This window comes from Benincasa hispida, chromosome 10, assembly GCF_027475165.1.
Source record: "Benincasa hispida cultivar pf3 chromosome 10, pf3_genome.v1.1, whole genome shotgun sequence".
In the NCBI taxonomy this organism is placed as follows: domain Eukaryota; kingdom Viridiplantae; phylum Streptophyta; class Magnoliopsida; order Cucurbitales; family Cucurbitaceae; genus Benincasa; species Benincasa hispida.
This window is the reverse complement of record NC_143487.1, coordinates 58,235,463-58,261,908: the sequence shown is the minus strand read 5'-3', so window position 1 is coordinate 58,261,908 and position 26,446 is coordinate 58,235,463. Positions and strand designations below refer to the sequence as shown.

General features: G+C 37.4%; 1 long non-coding RNA gene across 3 annotated transcripts; it reads right to left on the bottom strand.

Moving 5' to 3' along the window:
• Nucleotides 1–1,586: 1,586 nt before the first annotated feature.
• Nucleotides 1,587–24,461, bottom strand: LOC120088484 (uncharacterized). Of its 3 annotated transcripts, XR_016523633.1 has the most exons (5): nucleotides 23,914–24,461; nucleotides 23,747–23,816; nucleotides 19,998–23,607; nucleotides 6,105–19,899; nucleotides 1,587–6,010 (listed from the first exon to the last, which is right to left on the bottom strand). It is a non-coding gene; the product is annotated as an uncharacterized LOC120088484 (long non-coding RNA). The 3 variants fall into 3 exon arrangements; XR_016523632.1 differs by having other exon boundaries at nucleotides 6,105–23,607; XR_005484934.2 differs by having other exon boundaries at nucleotides 1,588–6,010; nucleotides 6,557–23,607.
• Between the last annotated feature and the right edge of the window lie 1,985 nt (nucleotides 24,462–26,446).

Sequence of the window (26,446 nt, the reverse complement as noted above, 5' to 3'; positions counted from 1 at the left end):
CAATTGATGATACAATAGTACAAAAAATGAGCTATAGAGAGTCGTTAGACAGAAAACCATATGAAATGCAAAATCATATGGACTTTATCTTTGGAGATTTAATTTGTATACTTTTTCAAATTTCAGTTGCACTCAAACTTTTGTTTAGTTTTCTAATGGTCAGATTATAAGTTTTAGATGGTCTTTTGTTAGAACTTTGGTAGAAATATTATGTAAATGTTTCATTCAGTTAATTTAAGAAATATATAATGAATATTTTGCACGAATTTACTCATGCAATAAATAATTAATATTAAAAAAATTTCAATAATTAATTTTTTAAAAAATTAGGCCAAAACGATCGACCTAATTCAACTGACGTACGAGAATTGTTATTGATCACAAAATCTGTAGTTAAAATTCCCCTACTCTTATTATACTAAAAAAATAAAAACTAGATATACATTACGACTAAAAATTAAATTAGCTAATTCCATAGAATTCATAAACATCAAATTTTACCATAAACGAAGAATTAGAAAATGGATCATAACCATTAGAAAAAAAGAGGGAAAAAAATCATAACTTCGTTTTCAAATCAACAAGAGGTGGTTGGGTAGGGATTCCACCCTCTACCCTAGAGATTGCAATTGATTATAACTATTTAACTAAAATAATTTTTGAAAATAAAAAATACGTAGAGAAGAGATATAAACCTCATAAGTCTTCTAGTTCAGACAATAATGTCATAACGAATTCTTTCAAATGATAATAATAGTTTGGGGATTTTAAAAAATAGAAAAAAAATGAAACAATTTACACAAAATAGCAAAATTTAATCCTCTTCTTCTTCGGTCCACTCGGTCTCTCTCTCTAATCCACGCATGTCTGGCAGCCACTGCACTCATGCTCAACCGTTGATCCACCTCTGTTTGGACCTACATTACAGATCTGGTTGTACGTTATTTTTGGTGAGCTGATTTTTCTCTCTATTCGATTCACTCTCTCTCTTCCTCTAACTCTTAGATCCGTCCAGCCCAATCCTCATCTGGGCTATCTTGTCGCCACTAGCACTAGAGTTCACTGGATTTTTGGTCGTTACGGGCAAAATTTTGGGCATTTTGAGTTAATTTTGTTTAGTTCTTGAAGACCCATTAAATTTGGTGTTAAAATTGATTTACTCATGAAGTTGGATGCTAGATTTGAGTTTTGTTACTTTTAGATAGTTGTGATAGACATTGTTATCAATGTCTGTCATGAATAGACGTTGATAGAAATCTATCGGCGTCTATCAGTGATAGAAACTGATACAAGTTTATCACTAGTAGCTGCTTAGAAGTCTATCAATGATAGAAACTTATGGAAGTCTATCATTGATACTATAGTGATAGAAACCGATACAAGTCTATCACTGATAGAAACTGATACAAGTCTATCAATGTCTATCAATGGTTATTTTTGGTATTTCTATAAATAATTTGACATTTTTTCTATCTGTAAAAATTTTTCTAATAATAATAACAATAATGACACAACTAGTTAGGGAAGTTTGTTAATAATTTTAAATTTTTTTAGTACAATTGTTGATTTGAGTGTATGTAAATTGATACAATTATTTGTAACAAACTCTCTTTAAATTGGAATCCCATTCTTAATTGGATTGTAATTAAAAATATAAGGACTGAATCGTGATAAGCGAAGGTTTCGTTAAAAAATTAGGAATAAATGATTAAAAAAAAAAAAACTCCACAACTAAAGAATTGAATAAGAAAGAGAACATGGAAAGTACTCGATAATTATAGTGTGGTTCCAATGAAATTTGTGAGAATACATGGAGAAGCTCTACAAGCTGAGGTATGCCTTAAAGTCGTGAATGGGACAAAGTGGAAAATAGGATTAAAAAAAGTAACCAAAAAGTTTGGTTATAAAAAAGGATGGGCAGAGTTTGAAGAGTTTTGTTCTATTTATATCGGTCATTTTGTAGCATTCAAATATGAAGGCAACCCTATAATTGCTCTGCCTCCATGAGTAATTTGTTTCCAGATTGTACAATGTATTTCAATTTGTTATATTGTACAGGAAAGTATGAGGTATAAATATACCTTCAAGGAGCTAAGAATAGACTCTAAAGAAACTCAACTAATCCTAAACACTCTTTAATCTCTGTAACCATCTAGACTAAATATACATACGTTAATATCCTCCCTCAAACTCAAGGTGGTAAAGTAGGAATCAACTTGACTTTGTTAAGTAGTGGAAGGAAATGGTGAAAATATCAGCTGGTTGCTCAATAGTGAAAATGGCTCGTAAAAGAAGAGTTTTACTCTGAAGATGATGTCGAACAAAATGACAGTCATTCTCAATATGCTTGGTACGCTCATGAAAGACATCTTATAGGCAATCTGGATAGCACTACGATTGTCACAATGAAGGATAGAAGCAGATGAGTGAGGAACTCCTATATCAGCAAGAAGCAAACGGAGCCACAATAACTTTGACTTAGCATCAGCTAGGGCGTGATATTCAGACTCCGTACTAGAACGAGAGACAACACTCTGTTTCTTACTTCGCCAAGAAATAAAAGAATCGCTAAGATAAAAATAGTAACATGGGGTAGAATGCTGGTTAGTAGAATCACCAGCCCAATCAGCATCAGAGTAGCCGGATAAGACTAAGGATGGTTGGGATGAAAACTAAAGACCATGTCCCAGAAAACCCTTGACATAGTGAAGAATACAGAGAACGACAGTAAAATGAATGGTTCGAGCAGCAGGATGAAAAATGTTGACTTACAATGTGAACAACATATGCAATGTCAGAATGAGTCACTGTTAAATAAATAAGGCTACCAACAAATTGATGGTAGAGAGTGGCATCTTCGAGAGGAACACCATCAAATAGAGTCAGGTGAACATTAGGGTCGAGTGGTGTCAGGGCTGTAATAGAGTCAGTGATCCTGGAGCGAACCAATAAGTCTGTAGCATACTTCGTTTGAGACAATGAGTAGCCAACAAAGCTCATTGATACTTCAAGGCCAAGAAAGTAACTAAATGACCCTAAATCCTTCATCTCAAAGTGCTTGCCAAGGTAGTGTTGCAAATCAGAAATAGTGTGAGGATCATACCTAGTAATAATCATATCATCAACATACAGAAGAAGGAGAACAATACCATAGTCCATCTAACACGTAAAAAGTGTCGTGTCATGAGAACTAGACGTAAATTCAAGTTGAAAATTTGTGGAACTGAAAGTTGCAAACTAGGCCTGTGGGGTCTGTTTAAACCTATACAACGTTAGACGAAGGAGAAACACCTTCTGAGATGGTGGAGAGATACCTGGGGATGGTTGTATATTGACTTTCTCAGATAAAGGCCCATTAAGGAAAACATTCTTGATATCCATCTGAAATAGAGGCCACTGTTTGGTTGTTACAACGACTAAGAGACATCGAACGAATTTCATCCAGGCCATGGGTGCAAATATTTCTTCATAGTCGATCCCAGATTCTTGAGAGTATCCTTTTGCCACTAGCCATGCTTTATAACGTTTAATAAAACCATTAGAGCAAGTCTTAATCTTGTAGACCCAATTACAACCAACGGGCTTCTTACCAGGAGGCAAGTCAACATAATCCCATATGTTCATCTTGTTTAAGGCCTGAAGTTCGTCACACATAGCTTGCTTCCATAGTAGGTTAGTATTCACCTCATGAAAAGTGGTAGGTTCAATCAAGGAACTGATAGTGGAAAAATAGTGAACATCTTGAAGATGAGTGGGAGGTGCCCTTACCTGAGTGGAGCATCGAATAGGAGAGCAGGGTCAGGAGTAGGTTCAGACTCCACAGGTGAGATAGATGACGAATCCGAGTCAATAAAGATGGGCACAAATTGCTCAAGCTCGGTATCCCCAAAAGATGCAGGTGAAGGGAAAAGATCAACTGAACCATCAAGAAGAAAGTTAAAAGGACCTAAAAGAGAAGCATGAAAAGTCGGACTAGAGAACATGGTATGCTCCCAGAAAGTGACATGACAGAGATGTGCCATCTGTTGGAAAGAGGATCCCAACAATGAAAACCTTTGTGCTCGGTTCCATGGCCAAAAAAAGCAACAGAGACATGCATGCGGTTCTAACTTTGTATGTTCATGGGGGTAGAGAAGAACAAGATAGGCACAATAAAAAACCTTGAGATTAGAGTAATCGGGAAGAGTACCATACAATTGTTCAAATAGAGAAACATTGTGAAGAACAGACAAAGGAAGACGATTGATTGTGTACACAGAAGTAAGGACAACCTCTCCCTAAAATTTTGTATGATAGGAGGCAGATAGAGGATGAGCTCGAACAAAATCCAGAATGTGGTGATGTTTACATTTTCCTCACCCATTCTATTGAGAGGTATGAGGACAAGAGCACTGAATAAGAGTACTTTGCTGAGTGAGAAAAAAAAGAAGACCAGAATCTTTATACTATAAGACATTATCTCTACGAAAAGTTTTATTGTACGAGAGAACTAACTATGAATCATATTAGCAAAGTCAATATATATTTGAGATAAGACATAACGATGTTTAAGAAAATATATCCAAATAAACTGAGAGTAATCATCAATAAATAGAACAAAATAGCGGTATCTAGTGACAGTGGGAGTAGAGACAAGACCCCTATGTCAGAGTGAATTAAGTCAAAAGGCTGACCACATATAAAACTGGACTAGGAAAAGAATAATGCATGCTATTTAGCAAGTTTGCAATTCACACAATCAAAATGAATAAACTTGGAAACATTATGCAATTTTTTAATAGAAATCAAATGACGGAGTTTATCGGAAGAAGCATGACCAAGATGAAGATACCATTGATATATAATAGAGTTAGTGACAGGACAAAAAGAGAACAAGAAGGTAGCTGGAATGATGTGAGCTCAAAGAATCTTCCCACTTTGCAACCCGCACTAACTGTCTGTCCTGCCTGTAGATCCTAAACTTAACACACAGTAGAAGAAAAAGAAATAGTTAAGCCAATATCTGTCCGACGGAGGTAAGATTAAAGGTCAAGTTTGGAACACAATACGTATTAAAAAGTTGTAGTGTGGGAGTGTCAATAGAGCCAACATGGAATATGGTCATACAATTACTGTCAGCAACATAAATAAGAGGAAGAGATTTGGCGGGAGTGGGTGTAGTCACAAGAGAACAATCATAAGTCATATGGTTACAACAAGTGGAATCAAGGAGCCACCGATTACCCGAGGAAACCGTAAGAGCGGAGGAATTGGATGAAATCACCTATTTAAGCAAATCTTGTAAATCACTCATTTGAAAGGTAGACGGAGAAGATTTAGGCTCAGTAGAGGCAGAGCCAGATTTAACGTGTCTTTACTTTGAAAAATTTCCCGGAGGTCGGGGTGGTCGGATGGGACAATTTTCAAGGATATGACCACGCTTGTGACAGTATTTGCACTCAACAGTTGGGTAGTCAGGAAATATGTGACAAGTGAGCTTACAACTTTTGTAGAAGAGAGCTTTAAAAGTACCAGACATGTGAGTTTTGGCGAGGAAAACCTCAGATTGCTCGGAAAAAACGATGTTGATGTGCTTTTCTTCAAGATATTTTTTCTCATCATCTTCTTCAACTCTCAATAAGGAATAATACGCTGCAATTTCTTCGTCTTTTTCTTTTCTTCTCTTCTTCAAAATTGCCTCATTCACTATTTGAACAGACTTCTCTTCATCTTTGTTTTTGCTTTTCATAATTAGAATCGGTGGCCGACAAGTTGGATAATTGATTTGGGTAGGGGTGGTATCGAAAATGTGGACATTGAATCAGCAAATTGCTTTCAATTGGAACACAAAGAAATAACCATGTTGAATAGAATAAAATTGGACGAATTCCAGCTAGCCTCTCAGAAAATAGAAGTTTACATCCAATTTTTTGAGTTAGACCTTCCATTTTGCATCGTGGGTAACGCCAAGAATTGCCATGTTGTATAACAAAGAATCGTCGTTCTTCTTTACAAACTTGATTGGAAGCTCCTGCAAAAGAAAAAAGGTTAATTAAATAAATAAATGTAAAAAATTAAAAAAAATGATAAATGAAGAAAAAAAGGTTAAATAAAGAAATGATAACCTTTTCTCTAATTTCTTTATTTCTTTATTTAATTAACCTTTTTTGTTTTTGCAAAAGTTTCCAATAAAGTTCGTCAAGAACAATGATGACTCTCGACCATCAGTTCTGATTAAGAAAAGCAAAAAAAAATGAAGAGAAATTTATTCAAATAATGAATGAGGCGATTTTGAAGAAGAGAAGAAGGGAGAAAGACGAAGAAACGACAACATATTGTTCTTGGTAACATGTATAAATACAAGTTATTTTCCTCTCATTGAATAATTAGGATTATGAGTTATGTAAACGTACTCATAATAAAGAAAAGTGCATGAAATTGTATATATGTGATAAACTCATGCAAAAGTATCTTTTTAAGTGAAACATTGCATCACTAACGCACTTTAATGAAGGAATCAGAAAAATTTACTAAGTGTTGTAGACAAGCCTAACACAAGAGAATGCGTCTAGCTTACCCGGCGCACGAAAGATTCATTTGGCTTGTGCAATCCACATCAAATCCAACTTGCATGCATGGGCATCTGACTAGCTATATCTAATCAAGGCAAAATAGTAGGCAACTGTCTTAGAGTGTGGAATTTAATGCAATCACATCACCAAGTGGTTGTTCTGATTGCCTATATAAAGAGATGTTGCCTACAATGAGGAGTTAGTTAGAGAGTCAGCCATTTTCTAGTTTTTCACATTTTCTGACTACAAGCAAGAAATAGGAGGGATGATAGCCATTCTCCATCGTTGGCAACGAGGTGTTGCTGGAGAAAATCTCGAGAGAGACATCTTCTTCAACCTCCACTTAGTTGGCAACAACAAGCATAAAAACAAGCCAAAGGGGACAAGAGATTGAATCCAACAGTTTGACTTCTTTCTTTTATTTTGCATTCTCATTCACTATTCCACTTCATTGAACTAAGGTTGTATGTATCAAGACGTATTTCTTTAATTCAATCTCAATCTCAACCATGCTTCACATTTCCATCTGTTAAATTTCTAAGTCGTTTGTGTATGTGAATCCTCTGGCTTGATAAATGCATAAAATTTGTTGCTTGAATCCACCTGATCGGTTGATTGAAGTGAAAAAACAATTAGTTTCTCAAGAGAGTAGTTACTTGTTGAACGCATCAAGCTAGGGCGTGAGTAATTCTAGAGATAAAATTATTCATGGCATTTGCCTATTCATTTTAACTAACGCATGCAAACTAGAGATATGATAAGTGTGGCATCTACATGGAGAGATGTTGAACATAAATTAAAGAATAGACTTCCAATGCATCACATGTACACTTAGACTCTAGCAGACATCTGTACAATTTCCATTTCATTGTCATAACCTTGTTGTTCCCACTAGGAAATCAACGCATATCATCTACGCTTGATCCTATCATCCATGAACCATTTTCCCTTTTTTTAAATCCCTATTTCCTTCTTGTATGCATGCCAGTAGTTTAGTGGACATAACCAACGCATATCAACCCTACAATAGATCTAAAGACAAAAACTTGAGTTAATGTACTTTAGAATCCCCGCGTTCGACCCTGGACTTGAAAGAACTCTTATACAAGTTCGTCCCTATGTGCGGAAGCGGATCTTTCCAATTCATTATCATAGAATTTTCACATATACATTCACATATACAGATATGCATTAGCACTACTAATTTATCGGCATGCTTACAGATAAACAAACAAGAGACTGAGAAAACATACCAGTTGAAGACTCTCTTCGGTTGAAATCTCGCTCTCTCTATGAACAGCCTTCTTGCGCTCTCGCTAGAACAGCAGGCAATCGTCCAATAACACCCTAGTCATCTACCACGAACGGCTTTGAACGAACAATAGGAAATGGGGACGACACCACCACTTGGAGCCCTTAGTATTCTCGAAATGAGAATCCAAAGTGTGGGCTCTGTACTGATTTGGTAGAGGTGAGGAGGAAAAGATATCGTGTACAACGATCAAGCAAGTGGGAGAAGGCAACGACTATCGTATAGTCAAGGTACTTGATTGTTTAGGCAAGGTACACGATCGTGTAGGAAAAGCTAGGCGATCATCTATATGATCGTTTAGAAAAGTTCGGGCGCTAAGTGATCGTTTAGTAAACTATGGGCGATCGTTTAGAGAAGCACGCGTGCGAGTGAGCGATCGTTTAGTAAGATGTTAGCTGTTATCGTATAGGCTCTTAATTCACTAAGCGATAGGATGCTAACAAATTAACCGCGTATCTGCAAAATGAAAAAAAAATTCATTTTATTCTTTAGTTACGAAAACCGAATTGAACTTTCCACTAACGCATGGTTATGGAGAAAACGCCTGGCAATTATTCCATAACTGTCCAATTAATAAAATAATAAATATGATCACATTATATTCATAACCTATAGTTTGATATCATATATTAACCATAATGTTTTCTCCTCTCCTTGATATAAATCATATTTATATCCAAATTCCTCCAAATTAATGTATCTCATACATTTAGTCAATCATATCATATATAATTAACCAGTTCAATTATATCATGTATAATCAAACTCCCTCTTTTCAATTTGAACATTTCAAACTGACCCAAAAACTGATTCTCAACTTGTATCCAAGCTACCAAGGGGACCTTATAGACCTATGGCTCGAAGCTCCAATGGTACGTGAATAGTTGACTAAACTCTTTAGCCACAAGATCCACCATCCGTTAACTGCCAGGCATTCCACTAAAGACCGACAGCTGAACTCTTTTTACCACAGATATTTTTCTTTGTCCATCGGATAAACAAATCATCAGTACGATAACCCTTCACAGATGCTTGTAAGTACATCTGGGCCAGTTTACCGTTTTACCGCTGTAGTTACATCTTTCTCCTTAAGTACCACTGATCCCTCTAATGAATAATACAACATAGTTCTACTATGTGTGAACACCTCTCGGGTCATGAGAAGGTGTGTGGCGCCACATCGTTCAAGCCCTAGGATCAGTCCTTTAGGGAGAAATCTATCTACTTATCTCTACTTCGGGGAAGGAGTGAATTCCATCTTGTGTAGCTAAGTTCCCAACTCCCAAATCAGGGGACTCCCCAAAGTGGTAGGTTTGAGTCGGCAGCTGATGCGTTATTTTATGATGTGGAAATGTGGATGAAATGCGATGGTGAAAAATGCGTTGAGCACTCAAGTTTTCTCAGTGGAATCTAAATGTAAATCCCACTGAGTTCCTGGTAAGTCGAAGGTCAAACTCAGGGACTTGTGAAAACAGGTTGCGATGGTAATTTTTAAGAAAACTTTGCGATAATCAAATAAATCAATAGTTGTTGAGGTTGTTGTTTGCGGTGATGAAAAATAAACAAATGTGGCGGATTTGAGAAAAGTCGGATTGTGTGATAGATGCACTGAGTATGCAGATGAACGGGTTGAGAAGGTCTTTAGCTAGCGTTACATGGGAATACGTCAGCCTATGCGATCATGCTACAACCATGCACAACAAGTCATTTTCCAATGCAAATGTGATGTTTCTAAGTCTAGGACGCATGTGTTGAATACAAAAGTGTCCATAGAGCTTATTCCTAAGTCTCTACTCTTGTCCTATGCGATGATGCAAGATGCATAAAGGCAAGGTGACCGCACACAATCATATCCTATCTCTAGGATGCATGCGATTCATTAATAGCAAACAATGCTTATTCCTAAGCTCCTATCTCTTGATATGCATTCTAATCTGACTCTCCTGAGCCTAGATTCTAGCCTGACTTTCCCAAGCTTAGATCCTGTCTTTAGACTACCCTCCTGAGTATCTCTAATAGACGAATGAAGCATACATAATACAAGATAATCGCATAGAATGAAGATTCCCAGTTGTGCTAGTTAAATGCTTCTCAACCCATTCAACAGATTTAGCTACTCATGCGTAAATAACAGAGAGTGAACAGATATAGAGAAGGAAATTCCATTTTTATAAATGAGTTTGAGTACAAAATAACAGTGGAAGATAAAGGTAGAGAGCCTGGTAGAAATTCCTTACTGACCGAGGCTTTTACACTATCAATCTCTATTTGGTTCAAAAGATATTCCTGCTTCCGCGGTAGTCGGCCCTCTCTCTGTTCTTGAAGCTTCCGACGCTCTCCCAAGCTTATCGGAATGATCTATTGGCACAACCTTCTTCTCTAGCGTTCACCTTAAAATAAAAGAAAATCTAAGAACAAGGCTAAACTATGAACAGAGTTTGTGAGATGGTGAACTCGTGAATTGGTCAACCCTTTTTCTGAAGGATGCCTTTGGTATTTATAGAGCTTCGGGGTGAAGTGATTTCTCTCTTATGATTGCACAGATGGGATGACTTTAATTCTCTGACTGATGCGCCGAATATTTGTCACCAAAAAGCTGAATATACTTGTTATCGTGAGCGGCTGTTAGCTTAATTCGGATTCGACCATCATCAGCTTTCTATCCCATATCGATTAATTATGCCTTTCACCCAGATGCGCCCACCAAGTTGTGCCCACCAAGTTGCGACAATCCTTCTTGAGCAAATGTTTACGAACACAATCATCACAAAGTCTTGCGGTAATGCTGCGCTCGACCAATGATTTTCTATGATCGCAATTTTCGCCTTGCGTCAACGCATATTCTGCATAAAAACACAAAAATCAACTGTTTTTATGTGATGAACGCATGCGACCGCAATATTATGAATTTGATGCTTTTTGGATGCAATTTAACATATTTTATCAACGCAAGCCAACATTGTTTAAGAACTTAGCACTATGATAACGTGCTTTTCTGCCCGTTATCACACCCCCGAATTTAAACAATGCTTGTCCTCAAGCATAAGCTAAAGATTTCCTTTAGCAAGTCAACCGCAATGTTCTTTTCCTAGATTTCTCAAGGATACTTCATTTAAATCCTATATACCAAATTTTCTTAAGTCTTATTCAAGTCTCCTCTTAAAATATTTTTAAGACCTAGGGATTGCAAACTAAACTTATAAAAGGACTTTACCAAATTCCGGAACATCGCATGATTCATTTTTAAAAAAAAATTCCACCGGGGTGTTAAATGATTTTATCCTTGCATATTTCTTGATGTTATTATTTTTTTCTAACCTCGCGCTGATCCAAGTGCCTCGCCTTCGTTTTGGCTTGCCCCCACGTGTGTCATGCGGACATCCAACTACGAGCAATGCGCTATTTCTCAGACTAAACTCATATCTACTTGGTAACGGAGTTGTGGTAAATTATTTATGTGTTGATCCTGGTGACTTACTTTCGTTTTGGCTTGCCCCCACGTGTGTCATGTGGACATCCAACTACGGATAAGTGCCCTTCACAACTTAACTCTTATCAACTTGGGTTTCCCCATTGCATTGACAGTGGAGTTGTTATTCTCAAAATTTTCCTTCCTTTTTTTTTTTTCTAAATAGCAAGGTCGAAAATAAATACCTCACCCCCAAATTTAAAATGCGGCAATGTCCTCATTGTCAAAAGATTAAAATAAGTCATGCGATGTTCTTAGAAAACTTCGTAAAGAGAGTTTGAAAGAAAGCTAGCAAACCCCTAACTTCTAGAAATATTTCATGAGGTGACTATCTTAAAGTTAAGTTGACTCTAGTATATATGAAATAAATAGAAGCATATTTTTCATCATTGAAATCATAATTGGCAAAGAGACAGTATGCGATAACTTACTAAATTTATCCATGTCAAATGATTACGGTAATCAAAGAGGATGCGATGATAAAATTTTTAAAGCTAAAATGCGATGTGATAGTGCAAAATTTGAAATAAAGTGAAGGAAGAATACAACCCCCAAATTTGCGCTGTCGCCCACATTATGTATTGATGTATCATTCTTTGCGGCGATCTATCTTCTTTGGATTGCGATGACAGAGTAAGATAAGTTTCTTCTTCGTGTAGCACCTCCACAATCCTATGCCTCGATCGTTGCACCAAAAACAGTGAGAGGGTCAAATAATTTTAAACAAAACAACATTCTTTTACTGTAATTTTTTTTTGTAGACTAAGAACGGTGCTGGTAACAAAGAGGTAATTGCGATAATAAATAATGAGATGATAAAAGTTCATGAAGTATTTGATGCAGGAAAAGGATATTCAAAAGGATTGCATCCTTGATCTTGACTGCCTTAATCCGGAGCTTTTCCCCATGAATGTTCATTATAATTTCCCCCTTGCGCACATCAATTTGAGCGCGATCGGTCAAAAGGAATGGTCGTCTTAATATGATGGGTGCATCTTCGTCCGCTTTATAATCCAAAATAAGGAAGTCTGCCGGCAGGATGAATTTATTGATTGAGATTACAACATTTTTCAACTCTCCTTCAGGGTGTTTCGAGATCTGTTCGCGAGTAGGAGAGTTTCCTTTGTGGGCGTGAGTGTGCCGGCATTCAATTGTTTGAAGATTGATAGAGGCATTATGTTTATACTTGCCCCATGATCACATAGTGCTTGGCCACTGTAGATCCCTCTAATGGAGCATGGTATCGTGAAGATTCCTGGGTCGCACATTTTTGGTGGGATCATAGAATTTTGCACTACAACCACTATTGCGATCTTGACTTCATCATTTTGTTTCTCTTTCAATCTTTGCGGAGTTGCTGGTGGTTGGACTTCTTCTGTCTCAAGATCTAGAGGCTTAAGGGTGGATGTAACTTCAGGGTCTATTTTCTCAGGCTTTTCCGAACTATAGTTCAACAGGTCTTTGGTTGTCTCCGCATTCAAGTTGGTCGCAATGGGCTTCTCCCCTACTTCTGCAGTCATGTTGTCGCTTAGCAAGAAGACTGGTAAGCATTGTTCCTTTCCGGTACCCTCAGCATTGTGAGGGAGCTCAGTTGAGCTCGGCAACGCTCCTTGCAGTCTATTTTTTAGCTCGCACGCAATTTGTCCCATTTGAATTTCGAGATTTCTAATAGATGTAACTTGATTCTGAAGCACTAATTCGTTTTTCTCAATGTATTACTTCAACAAGCTCTCGAAGGACGAAGATTGCGGTGTTTGCGAGCTGTTAGCTTGGCTATGCGCTGGACTGTTTGTTTGTGGAAAAAAGCTGGGTGGCCCTCCTTTTTGTGCCACAGGTTGAAAGCTTTGTTGTTGATTTTTCCACGCAAAATTTGGGTGGTTTCGCCAGCCTGGGTTATATGTATTGGAATAGGATTATTTCTCATGAAGCATACCGACTGCGGGTTTGTTGGGCATTCTTCCATCGAGTGAGCATCTCCGTAAATGACCCAACTTACGGTCGTTTGAGTAATTGCACTGACCTGCCCTTTCTTCGCTCCCGTTTTATTAATTGCGATGCCTTGTATCAAACTCATCATCACAGTCATTTGATTTTGCAGGGATGCGATGGCCCCGTTATTTGCGTCATTATCTTTAATTCTTAATCTTTGATTATTTTCCCTCTAATCCTCGTGATTTTTGGAAATGCGATCAAGTATACCCTTTGCCTCCTCATATGTTTTGTCGAGCAGACCACCAGCAGCTGCCACATTTGCAGCGGTCTGCAAAGAGGGATTTAGTCCTTGGTAAAAGATCTCCATCTGCAGGCAGTCTAGTAAGCCATTATGTGGACAGTCTCTTACCAGCCGCTTGAACCTCGCCCAGGCATTGTTGAGCAATTCGTCATCTTCCTGTTCAAAGTTTGTTATTAATTTCCTTCTCCTAGCATTCTCAGTTGGTGGGAAACACTTCTTCATAAACTTTACCACCATCTGTTCCCACGAAGTTATCTCCCCCGGTTCAAGAGAATATGCCCATTTTCTTGCTTGATTGCATAAGAAAAATGGGAACAAAGTGATCTGAACTTCCTCGGTGGAGATATTCGGGAACACAAAAGTTTTGTATATTTCTATGAAGCTCCGGAGGTGGGCGTGCGGGTCTTCGCCACGCCTTCCTCCAAACTACAACAAAGCCTAAAGTGATGTCTCTTTCCCCTTCGACGTTTACCTACTACCCAGCAGCCTGAATCATCTACAACATTACCGGTTGCATTTCAAACCTCGATCTATCTAACATCAACCTCATGATTCTTGGAGAGAAATCATAGAGGTTAGGCGACGTATAGTCCTAGATGGGTCTATTGCGATCATTCGCCAGAAGGACGGGGTTGGCCATAATATTGTTCGCGTTAGCGACCCTTCCTTCCGGTTACTCCGCCATTCTTGGTGTTCTCTCTTATTGTTATTGGCGGTCTCTTAATCTTTTTCTGAATGTCCTCTAAATCTCCGAGTCGTAATTCGCCAGAGATTGAGAGTCTGCAAAGAAATCAGAAAAATTACCGTTAGCACACTATTTTGCTGAAGTCCCCGACAACAATGCCAAAAACTTGATGCGTTATTTTATGATGTGGAAATGTGGATGAAATACGATGGTGAAAAATGTGTTGAGCACTCAAGTTTTCTTAGTGGAATCCAAGTGTAAACCCCACTGAGTTCCTGGTAAGTCCAGGGTCAAACTCAAGGACTTGTGAAAACAGGTTGCGATGTTAATTTTTAGGAAATCTTTGTGGTAACGAAATAAATCAATAGTTGTTGAGGTATTTGTTTGCAGTGATGAAAAATAAACAAATGTGACAGATTTGAGAAAAGTAGGATTGTGTGATAGATGCCTGAGTATGCAGATGAACGGGTTGAGAAGAAGGTGGAAAGGTTTATTTGGGGATTAAGAGAAGGCATTCGAGGCATTGTTACTGCCTTCCGACATAAAGAGTATGCTCTTGCCCTCGAGTCGGCCTTACTCTTGAAAGTAGATCTTGCTGTCAAAACCTCAACTTCTGAATGAGGATTCATGCCAAATCAAAAAAGAAAATTCACCCAACAAGGCTTCCAACGTTCACAATGGCAAGCAAAAATTTCCCAAAGCACTCAGGGCGTACAGTCACAATAGAAGAGACAAACATTCACATATCCTAAGTGCAGAAATTGTGGAAAACACCATCAGGGGTAATGTTTACGGAACTTAGGGGTGTGTTTCAACTGCAGCCAGACGGGTCACTATGTAAAGGCTTGCCTAAAGCTCATCAACCAAGTATCAACTGCCCAGACCACCTAGCCTACTAGTAACAAGGTTACCCAACAACAGAAAGGACGGGTGTTTGCTGTTACATGTCAAGAGGCAAAGGATCAAGATGCAGTTATTACAGGTACATTACCCATCCTCGAGTATTATGCCTTCACTTTATTTGATTCGGGCTCTAGTCATTCATTCATCTCTACAACATTTGCACAACATGCTCAATTAACATCAAAGCCCTTAGGCTACATTCTATCCGTAGCTACTCCTGCCGGAGTATCTATGTTGGCCAACTCAGTAGTGGAAAACTGTGAATTGTCAGTATCAGGACATAAACTAGGGGTGACCCTTATCATCCTAGACATAAGTGATTTTGACATAATACTAGGTATGGACTGGTTAGCAGCAAACTATGCAAACATAGATTGCCATAATAAAGAGGTCATATTCACCTTTCCAATAGTAACCAAGTTTAAGTTTAAGAATTCTAATACACATTCAGCCCCAAGAATAATTTCAGCCTTAAAAACTAAACATTTGCTCAACCATGGGGCTTGGGCATATTTAGCAAGTGTAGTGGATTTACGAAACCAAAAGGATGAAATTAAGGTCATTCCTGTAATAAGAGAATTTGAAGATGTATTCCCATAAGAGTTACCAGATTTACCACCTAGTCGAGAAATAGAATTTTGTATAGATCTAATTCCCGGAGTTGAACCAATATCTAAAGCACCATATAGAATGGCACCTGCGGAATTAAAAGAACTCAAAATACAATTACAAGAATTGTTAGATAAGAGATTTATACGCCCTAGCGTGTCTCCATGGGGAGCACCTATATTATTTGTTAAGAAAAAAGATGGATCAATGCGTTTATATATAGATTATCGGGAGTTGAATAAGTTGACAATAAAGAATAAGTACCCACTCCCATGCATTGATGACCTATTTGACCAATTACAAGGAGCCTCAGTATTCTCCAAAATAGACTTACGATCTGGATATCATCAACTACGAATCAAGGAGTCTGATATACCCAAGACTACTTTCCGAACAAGATATGGGCATTATGAATTCGTTGTAATGCCCTTTGGATTAACGAATGCCCTAACAGCCTTCATGGACTTAATGAATAGAATTTTTAAGGACTATCTTGATAACTTCGTGATCGTATTTATAGATGATATTTTGGTCTATTCCAAGTCTGAGGCAGAACATGAAAAACATTTTAGGGACGTCCTTTTCATATTAAGAAAGGAAAGTTGTATGCCAAATTCTCCGAATGTGAGTTTTGGATGCGGCAAGTTGCTTATCTAGGGCATATTATAAAGCAAGAAGGAATCTCAGTGGATCCTGCTAAGATTGAAATAGTTAACAAGTGGCCTCGCCCAACAACAGTCCGCAAAGTACGAAGCTTCCTTAGATTAGCAGGATATTATAGACGATTTGTGAAGAATTTCTCAAGTATAGCATTACCCTTAACTAACCTCACCGAGAAGAATAATCCTTTTGTTTGGAACCAAGCATGTGAGCAAAGCTTCCAGGAACTAAAAGAAAGGTTGTCCACAGCCCCTCTTCTCACTATACCTGACGGATCATAGGGTTTAACTGTGTACAGTGATGTATCGAAAAAGAGGCTTGGTTGTGTATTGATGCAACACGGAAAGGTAATAGCATATGCTTCAAGACAACTAAAACCTTATGAACAAAATTATCCCGTTCATGACTTGGAGTTAGCTGTCGTAGTCTTTGCCTTAAAGATATGGAGACATTACTTATATGGGAAAAAGATCCAAATTTATACAGATCATAAAAGCCTTAAGTACTTCTTTACCCAGAAAGAGTTAAATATGAGGCAACGAAGATGGTTAGAATTAGTAAAAGATTATGAATGTGAGATCCTCTATCATCCAGAAAAAGCTAACATTGTTACTGATGCTCTTAGCAGAAAGTCAGCTCATACAGCAGCCCTAAGTACCATCTCCAAACGCATAATGGATGACCTTGAAAGAACTGAGATTTCACTAATACCAAGAACCTTCACAACTCAAATAGCACAGTTAATTGCAAGACCTGCATTAAGGCAAACTTAGCCCCCGCTTTATTGGACCCTTTGAAATATTAGAATGTATTGGCCAAGTAGCTTATCGATGAGCATTACCACCCACTCTTTCTACAATACATAATGTCTTTCATGTATCGATGCTTCGAAAATACGACCCATCACATGTAGTAAATCATGAACCTCTACAAATAAGAGAAAACTTGGAATATGAAGAGACTCTAGTTTGCATCCTAGCAAGAGAGAAAAAGTCACTTCGTAATCGAGAAATAAGTTTAGTGAAGGTTCTCTGAAGAAGTCAGCAAGTAGAAGAAGCTACATGGGAACGAGAAGAAGAGATGAAAGCCAAATACCCTTACTTGTTTAAGAACCAAGAAACTTTCGAGGACGAAAGTTCTTAAGGGGGGAAGAATGTAACAACTCAAATTTGTAGGCATACACTACAGGAAATTAAATATCAAATGGTAAGTAGGACGAAATTTTATTTAAAGGGGTAGTAAATGTAATACCTAATCCTAATTTAGAAAGCAAGAAAACAAATAAAATATATAATTAAGAATGAAAAATATATAAATTTAATAGGAAAATCGGGTGGAAATTTAAAATTGGAAAAAAATTAGAAATTTATTAATTATCCAAAAATAATTAATAAGGGGGCAGAATCAGGGAGGATTAATTAGAAGTTGGACGCTAGCTAATTCGGGAGACAAAGGACAGTAGATAACTTTTTGTTTGGGCACTGCCCATTGAAAGAATTGGAGGTGAATTAATTATACGGATAAAAATTGAAAGAGTTAAAAAAAAAAAGGAAGTGGAATCCACGTGTCATAAGCGGTAAAATTAGCAAGATTGGTGGAGAGAAACCTGAAGAAAGCGAGATTGGAGAGAAATATTGGAGAGAAAACTAGGAGAGAGCAAAGTTGGAGAGAAAAGATGGAAAGAATGAAGGAGAGAGCCACACTGGTGAGATTGGAGAAAGCGAGATTGAAGAGAAAATTGGAGAGAGCGAGAGTCTCAACGAGAAAGTGGAAGAGAGCGAGAACCATGAGAGTAAAACCAGCGAGAGCGAGAGCGAGAACCACGAGAGCCAAACCAGCGAGAAAGCTGTAGAGAGCAAGATTCTAAGAACAAAGAGAGCGAGATTTGGACAGAAGCATAGATTATGCGTTGAATTTAGCCACAATCTTATAGATTATACATGGAGAACCCTAAAATTGAATTCAAACAAAGGTTGAAGACGTAAGGGCAAACGTTAGCCAAAATTAGGTGTCTCATTAAGAGAAATTCTTAATCCTAACTAATTTTAAAGAAGTCATTTGTAGGATGAGTTGTCACATAGAGAAGAGATAGAAATGGCTATAAATAGGAGGCTTTGGGCTGGAAGTTAAACTCATTCTCAAACAAAACTCAGTAGTAAAAATCGTGTGAAAAGGGTGAAGTAATTCTGTTAGTTTGAAGGAGGAAACGCAAGGGAAGTGCTGCCCAAATTTCCTTCTGGTTTAAGAGGGAAAGCTCTATTAATTAAACCATAAGGAATAATAAGGAATAACTAAGATCGCAGTCAAGGTAAGTAGTTTATCTCACCCTCTCTTTAAGTATTTCATGGTAGTGTACCTTTAATATGTTGCATAATTATGTTATTGTGCATTACATGTTTAAAATACGTTTATCGACAAGGGAACCCATGCATTATGTTTGTTCACAACGATGAAATAAGATTAAATTTTAATTAGATAAAGGTTATGCTTCTAGGGCTAGCAGGGCATGTATGGTTGCACCCCTCTAGACCCAATTCTATGTCAAGATTATGCTAGGGACTAACGGGGTATGTATGGTTGCACCCCTCTAGTCCAATCTTACGTTTATGTTAATGGTTAATGTTGGATGCAACTCTGGCCCTACTGACTGCATGACTCGCTAATCATCATATGGGTTAGTTTCCACCTAAGTTCTCATCTTCCTATCAGGGTGGAGAAATTTACGTTAGAAGCATAACCGACCACCACATGTTATTATATGTTTTCGGTTCCAATCATATGTTTTCAGAACATGTTACATGTGATTGTGCATTTGGTCACTACACTATGTGAGAACTACTTACTAGGTATATTATATACTCATCCTATTTTTACAGACTTTGTAGGTAAGGACACAGCATAGGTAGCAGAACTGGACGTCGCTCAAATGGCCAACCATCAAACTCACTATTATAGGCATATACATTTTTGTATCACTATGCTGATGTTTTATGGATCCTGGTGTTTTGTAAAATAAACTTTTTTTTTATATAGTTTTCTACCTAATTAATAAAATCTTAGATATGTTCTTTTGAGATTTTTGCCAAAACTCATCTCATGATAGAAAAGTCTAAGTATGCATGTCGTAGCGGTCGGACCATAATATGTAAGGATCCGATCGTTACAAGCTAAATGCTTCTCAACACATTCAACAGATTTAGCTACTCATGCGTAAATAACAGAGAGTGAACAAATATAGAGAAGGAAATTTCATTTTTATAAATGAGTTTGAGTACAAAATAACAATGGAAGATAAAGGTAGAGAGCCTAGTAGCAATTTCTTGCTGACCGAGGCTTTTACACTGTCAATCTCTATTTGGTTCAAAAGATATTCCTGCTTCCGCAGGAGTCGACCCTCTCTCTGTTCTTGAAGCTTTCGGCGCTCTCCCAAGCTTATCGGAACGATCTGTTGGCACAACCTTCTTCTCTCACGTTTGCCTTAAAATAAAAGAAAATCTAAGAACAAGGCTAAACTATAAACAGAGCTCGTGAGATGGTGAACTCGTGAACTGGTCAACCCCTTTTCTGAAGGATACCTTTAGTATTTATAGAGCTTCGGGGTGAAGGCAGCTTCTCTCTTATGATTGCACAGATGGGATAACTTTAATTCCCTAACTGATGCGTCGAATATTTGTCACTGAAAATCTGAATGTACTTGTTATCGTTAGTGGCTGTCAACTTAATTCGGATTTGACCGTCATTAACTTTTTGTCCCATCGCGATTAATTATGCCTTTCACTCAGAAGCGCCCACCAAATTGTGCTGACCAAGTTGCGACAATCCTTCTTAAGCAAATGTTTACAAACACAATCACCGCAAAGTCTTGCGATAATGCTGCGCTCGACCAATGATTTCCTATGATCGCAATTTGCGCCTTGCGTCAACGCATATTCTGCATAAAACCAAAAAAATCAATTGTTTCTATGCAATGAACGCATGCGACTGCAATATTATGAATTTGATGCTTTTTGGACGCAATTTAACATATTTTATCAACGCAAGTCAGCATTGTTTAAGAACTTAGCACTATGATAATGTGAATTTCTGCCCGTTATTAGTAGCCTGGCCACTCGCACTCATGCCAATCAAAGAACCACCCTCAATGGCAGAAGTTCCCAACTCACTCAGGATTGAGATCATGTTACTTATGGTCATCCTAGTAAAGTGAAGTCTCTGTCATGAACTGCGTTATATAACAAGACGTTAACACTTCGTGGTCAGGTCTTATACAAACTCTTTGTATAAGATGCCCCCACTCACATGTCCCCACATGAATGATCAGGATCAGACCATCTATGGCAAGTCACATCACTTATAACCATTCCACAAAGCAGGCCGCATCCGTAGCATTACCAAGGTAAGATTTTCCTCCTATATCCATATACTACAGACCATTTTGGTTATCATTTAAGACATGATCCATTTGTATGTCACCACATGCATGCTTAAGTTACATAATGACAACCAGGGATTTTAGTTTATTGGTTTGTGGTAAAGCAAATAAAACATCCAATATGCAAAGTCAAGAAGCGAAATAAATATCATATATTATACATCACAAGCATTAAACTATTTACAAACTACAGGACACGAGACCTTAGAGCATCATCCCCAACAGAACTTACCAGGACACTTAAGTTAGATTTATACTTGTATCTAGCTTAAGGGAACTTGTATGCAACTAGCAAGATATGTATGGACATAAATCTATCATTAGTTTGATGTATAACATCATCTTTATACCAAGAGATAGATTAAAAATCTTTGTCATAATCATTCATTTTCATCATCATTTAACTTCAAAACCACAAACACAGTTGAAACGCAACAAATTTTTGGTGCCGTTGCTAGGGATTCTAGAAACGTAGCTAACCAAAATTTGGATATTGAATCTTTTTGCAGAATTTTCAAACGAAGGTGTTGATAGCTCCAAAAATTTGTTATTTTCTTCTTCTTAATTCTAGGTCGTTACTATGTTTAATGTGTTTGTTTAATGATTTTATATGTATCGAGCAATCTTTTCAATGCCTTTGGTTTCATTCTTGTCTTTTCTCCTTTCAAAGACTAGGGAATCTTTGGTTCCCCTATTGGCGATGCTCAACTTCACGTCATGAACGTGTGCCATCAACTTCTCAAATGTACGATGTTTTCTTCCTTGTAGGATATGGAGAAGCTCCCAATGCATGCCCTCAGGGCACATTTCCACTACAGATAATTCGTTGACTTTATCTTTGCAATCCAGACTCAGAGCTCTACACCAGATGATGTAATCGAACTAGCTCTTCTTTCTGCTGCTTGGTGTTTGTCAGCTCTATCATGTCAGACACTACATCAAAGTGTGATTCTTTCTCTAATTGATTAGAAGTAGGAGCATAATTGTCGAACAAGAGATTTTCTTTGATAAAGATCTTGCCTTTAGTAGATTTCGTCAATTGTTCCCATATTTTCGTTGTGAAGACAGAACCTTGTTCTTGTTCCTCCATGATATCTTTTGAATGACTACGGGTGATAGATCCCGTGTAAGCGTCGCTTGCAATGGTAACTTTGGATGTGGCTTCCTTTGTTGTCATTTTTTGATTTGTTGATTTAGATGACGAGATAGAGATGAGAGGTAGTGAGGTCCTATTGGGTGTGTCAATTTGTTCACACAGTGTTTTCAAAGAAACTTGTTTCGTGGAATTTGAACTTTTGTATTTGTATTAATGTAATGACCCGACCCCTTAGGACCCAAGTTAGGTTGTTACTAAACATATGCATGCATGGAACTTAAAACGATACCCTTTTATAGTGAAATAAATGCTAAATAAATAAGACAAATTCAAAAGACCTTTATTAAATTCAAATATTAAAAATAGACGATAGGGTACCCATAAATCATAAATGATAATAAATAGGTATGAAAATAAATCTTAATAGTAAGTTTCAAACATCAAAACTGAAAGATGAAGAACATGAAAAGAAATCTAAATATCATGAGCGAAAGCATAGAACTGGTCCCAGTGGCTTGATCACGGATTTCGCTTGTGAATCGCCGGTGCATCTCTACCTTTACTTGAAACAACAACATGAGAAAGGATGAGTATAATAAGTAACCAGGTCAGGTTAGGAATCTATGTCCTTTAGATGCTTACCTCTGGCGAAACATATAAACTTCTTTAGTCCTCATGGGACACATACATACATGAATAATTGAATTTCATTCTACTGTAGTTAAGTATACCCATTACCTCTAGTAAGGCCCGTAGGACCCACAACCTCTGGTGAACCCCAAAGGAGACACCATCTCTGGTGAATCCCGAAGGAAACACAATCTCTGGTGAATCCCGAAGGAAATACAACCTCTGGTGAATCCTGAAGGAAAGCACCACCTCTAGTGAATCTCGAAGAAAACACAACCTCTGATAGATCCCGAAGGAAACCACCATCTCTAGTGAATCCCGAAGGACACACAACCTCTAGTGGGTATCTAACTAATCAGTGAGGACACTATCGCTATCCTAACATCACAAGTATCATAACATGGTTCTATAACTTATATATACACCTCATCATCATGGTTCTACAACCTACCTATACATCTTGTCATCCTAGTCCCATAACATACATATACATCTCATCATCATGATTCTACAACATACATATACCTTTCGTCATCCTAGTCTCATAACCTACATATACATCTCGTCATCATGATTCTATAACATACATATACATCTCATCATTATGGTTCTATAACACACATAAATTTCTTCATCATAGCTCTATAACATACGTATACATCTCATCATCCTCAGATTCTGCAGGATCTCCAATAATAATAATATACTCAAATCATACTAGTATTCAAACATCTCTATGCATAACTAGTCTTTTAAACCCTCATGTCAGCAAGGTATACATAAACATCAAACCATCAATATATACTCAGTAAATCATATTTATCAATACCTGACTCCAGTCCTTTCGAACCTCAGTCAATGAAGGCATACATAAATATCATGCTAACTAATAATCCTCAATACATCATAATTATCATTGCATGACACTAGGGCAATTCCAGTAGTAAGATTACTTAGCTTAAAGTAAATCCAAATTTGTTCAAGCAAGCTTATGCCCTCCTTGCCAAACAGAGCCTTGAAGCGACGCCTATAATAAATCCAATATTTAAATTAATCTCTTGAGTCATTTCCAATTAACCAATTTACTCAAGGTCTCTAGTTTTAACTTTCTTGAAATCATGGCTTGGTCCAAAGTTAATTTTCAAAACTCACAAAGATTTACTAACCTTAACAAATTTTCCACTGAAATTGGTCTTAAACTTCAAAGCAATGTCTCAAAATCTTCAATCCTTGATTCTATAGTCCAAACATAATGAGAGATTAACAATTTTAACCCAAAACCAAATGGAATAATCAAACCCCTCAAAGAAAAAATCCAAAACTCAGCTCTTACCTAAATTATTCAAAGTCCAACGAAACCCAAATGATGGCGCCAGTGACGGAAGGCTGGCTCGAACAGCGCTAGTGCGATGAAGGGGGCTGGGCCACTGGGCATCGGGCTGAAGGTTGGCGCTAGTTTGGCAGTGGCGACTAGCAGACGACCCAACGCGCGGCGTAGGGCGGTTGAAGACTTACGGCTAGGACTCGATGCCGGACAGAGCACACGGAACAGGTAAAGCGGCGCAAGCCGAGGCGACGCTGACAGATCGAGTGGCTAGAGACTCGCGAACAGCATGGGCGACGAACACTCGCGGCTGGGGCCTTCAGATCTGACGTGCAGCTGTTCTAGAGCAGATGGTCGCGGCTGGCAGACGAGGGCTGGGCGGCGTCCGGGGGAAGAAACGCAATGAACGGCTTCAGATATGGACAACTCGATGGCGCCTCAACTCGTCGGATGGTGGCAGCAGCTGCGTGCGTGTTGGCGGCGTGAAACGAAGCAAAAACAAGAGGGAGGGGGTCGCGTGAGGGAAGAAGAAGAAAGGGAAAAGAGAAAAGAAAATAAATTAAAAATAAATAAATAAAATAAAATAATATTATTTATTTATTTTATTTTATTCTATTGTATTTTATTTTATGTTATTTTATTTCTTCCCGTCAACACTTATTCTTTTTCTTTTTTCTTTTTTTCTCCAACAACTTCCAATTCAAAACTCAGCCACTTTTCTCCAAAATGACTTCAATTTTCAACAATAATTCCAAAATTAAATTCAAAAGACAAAAGTCCAAATTTCACAATTTTCTCTGATTAAACAATTAAATTGAAACACCCCTTTATTAGTAATTACAACTCAGTAATCCAATTAAATTTCCAAAGTTTCAAAAATGCCCTTTAATACTAGAAATTACCAAAAATACAATAGGAACAAAAATTTGGGATGTTACAATTAATTTCAATATAGCTAGTGCAATCTCTAATACATAATTCTTTGATGCTTTCAAAATAAATTTTAATCTTTAAGTTGGTTAATCTTCTTGGATGATCGACCTTTGAACTTTTTGACCTTTTTGGATGATTGGACTTGTTGACCTTCTTGGATGATCGATCTTTGGGCTTGTTAATCTTCTTGGATGATCAACCTTTAGGCTTGATGATTTTCTGGGATTATCGGCCTTTGGGCTTATTGATCATCTTGGATGATCGGCCTTTAGGCTTGATGATTTTCTTGGTTGATCGACCTTTGGGTTTGATGATCTTCTTAGAGGATTAGTGTTCGCACGATGCTTCTGGAGAAATGTACTTCGTGGAGTTGAACTTGTGTTGATGTAGATTTGATGTGGATGTAGTTCAATCTTTAGTACTTAATCCTCTGATTCTCTCTTGGTTGAATATGTATACTTGATGTATAGAAGCAGGGCGTTACGATGTTTTTGAAGTTGGAGTCTTGGAAGAATGTTTTATCTCCAGAGGACTTCAACTTTCAAGTGTAGTCAAACTCCTCTATTTATAGAGTTCTCAGATGGGCTTCGTGGGCTTGGGCTTGATTGGTCTATGAACCTTGCCTTTGGGTCTAATTAATTGGATTTGGGCCTTATTTGTTATTTGGGTTAAATTAAGCCTATTTTTAGGCTCAATTGGAATTTAGCCCAAATAATAATAATAATACCAAATTGGACCAAATTAATTTTATTCGATCCATGGTCATGAAGGAAACATGTGTCATCATCTGAATCACCAATTTATGTCTTCAAATTCAATTGGGGACACATGCCAACTTCTAATTAGTCTCAAATTTAGTTATTTAGAATTCGTCATCAATTTAGTAAATAACGTGCCAATTTGCGATTGGTCCAAAAATTCTCATTCAACACCCTCAATTCTATATTTAATTGTGGTATAATCTTAGGTCCTCATAAGATAGAGAACTCCTTCTCTGAAGCTAAATCTTAGGCTCGCCCTAAGACTGAGAATCCCTTATTTGGAAGCGATGGCTTAGGCTCCTCCTAAGACTGTGAAACTCTTCGAAGTGTTGCACTTAATAGATGAACAACATGCATAGAGAAATAGTAAGCAAACGAATTAGAACACAATGTAGAATAGTTTGGTCGAAAAATGGAAAACATCTAGCTCAATTAAACAAATACGACAACGTTAAAAGGATTGAAAAACTTACTTTAAATAATCAAATCCAATCAAGGAAATAAGTCCTTATTTGGCATAAAAAGCCTCACTTCAAAAAAGAAACACATCAAACTAAATATCATAGACAAATATTTCTAAATAAGGAAAATATTCTATAGGAAAATATTTTGATGTCACAATTTAATGTTAAGACTTTATTTGAGACATTTGCAGAACCACTAACTTAGATAAAATTATAAAGCCAACAAACCAAATGTCCAACAATCTTCCCATTTGGCTTATAATAATTTTTTTGTAGGCAGAATGCAACAAATTACCATTTAACAAGAAGCACATATGTCTATAAGAAAGTCTTGACAAAAATACTAACAACAACAATACAACACAAAATAAGCCAAAACATATA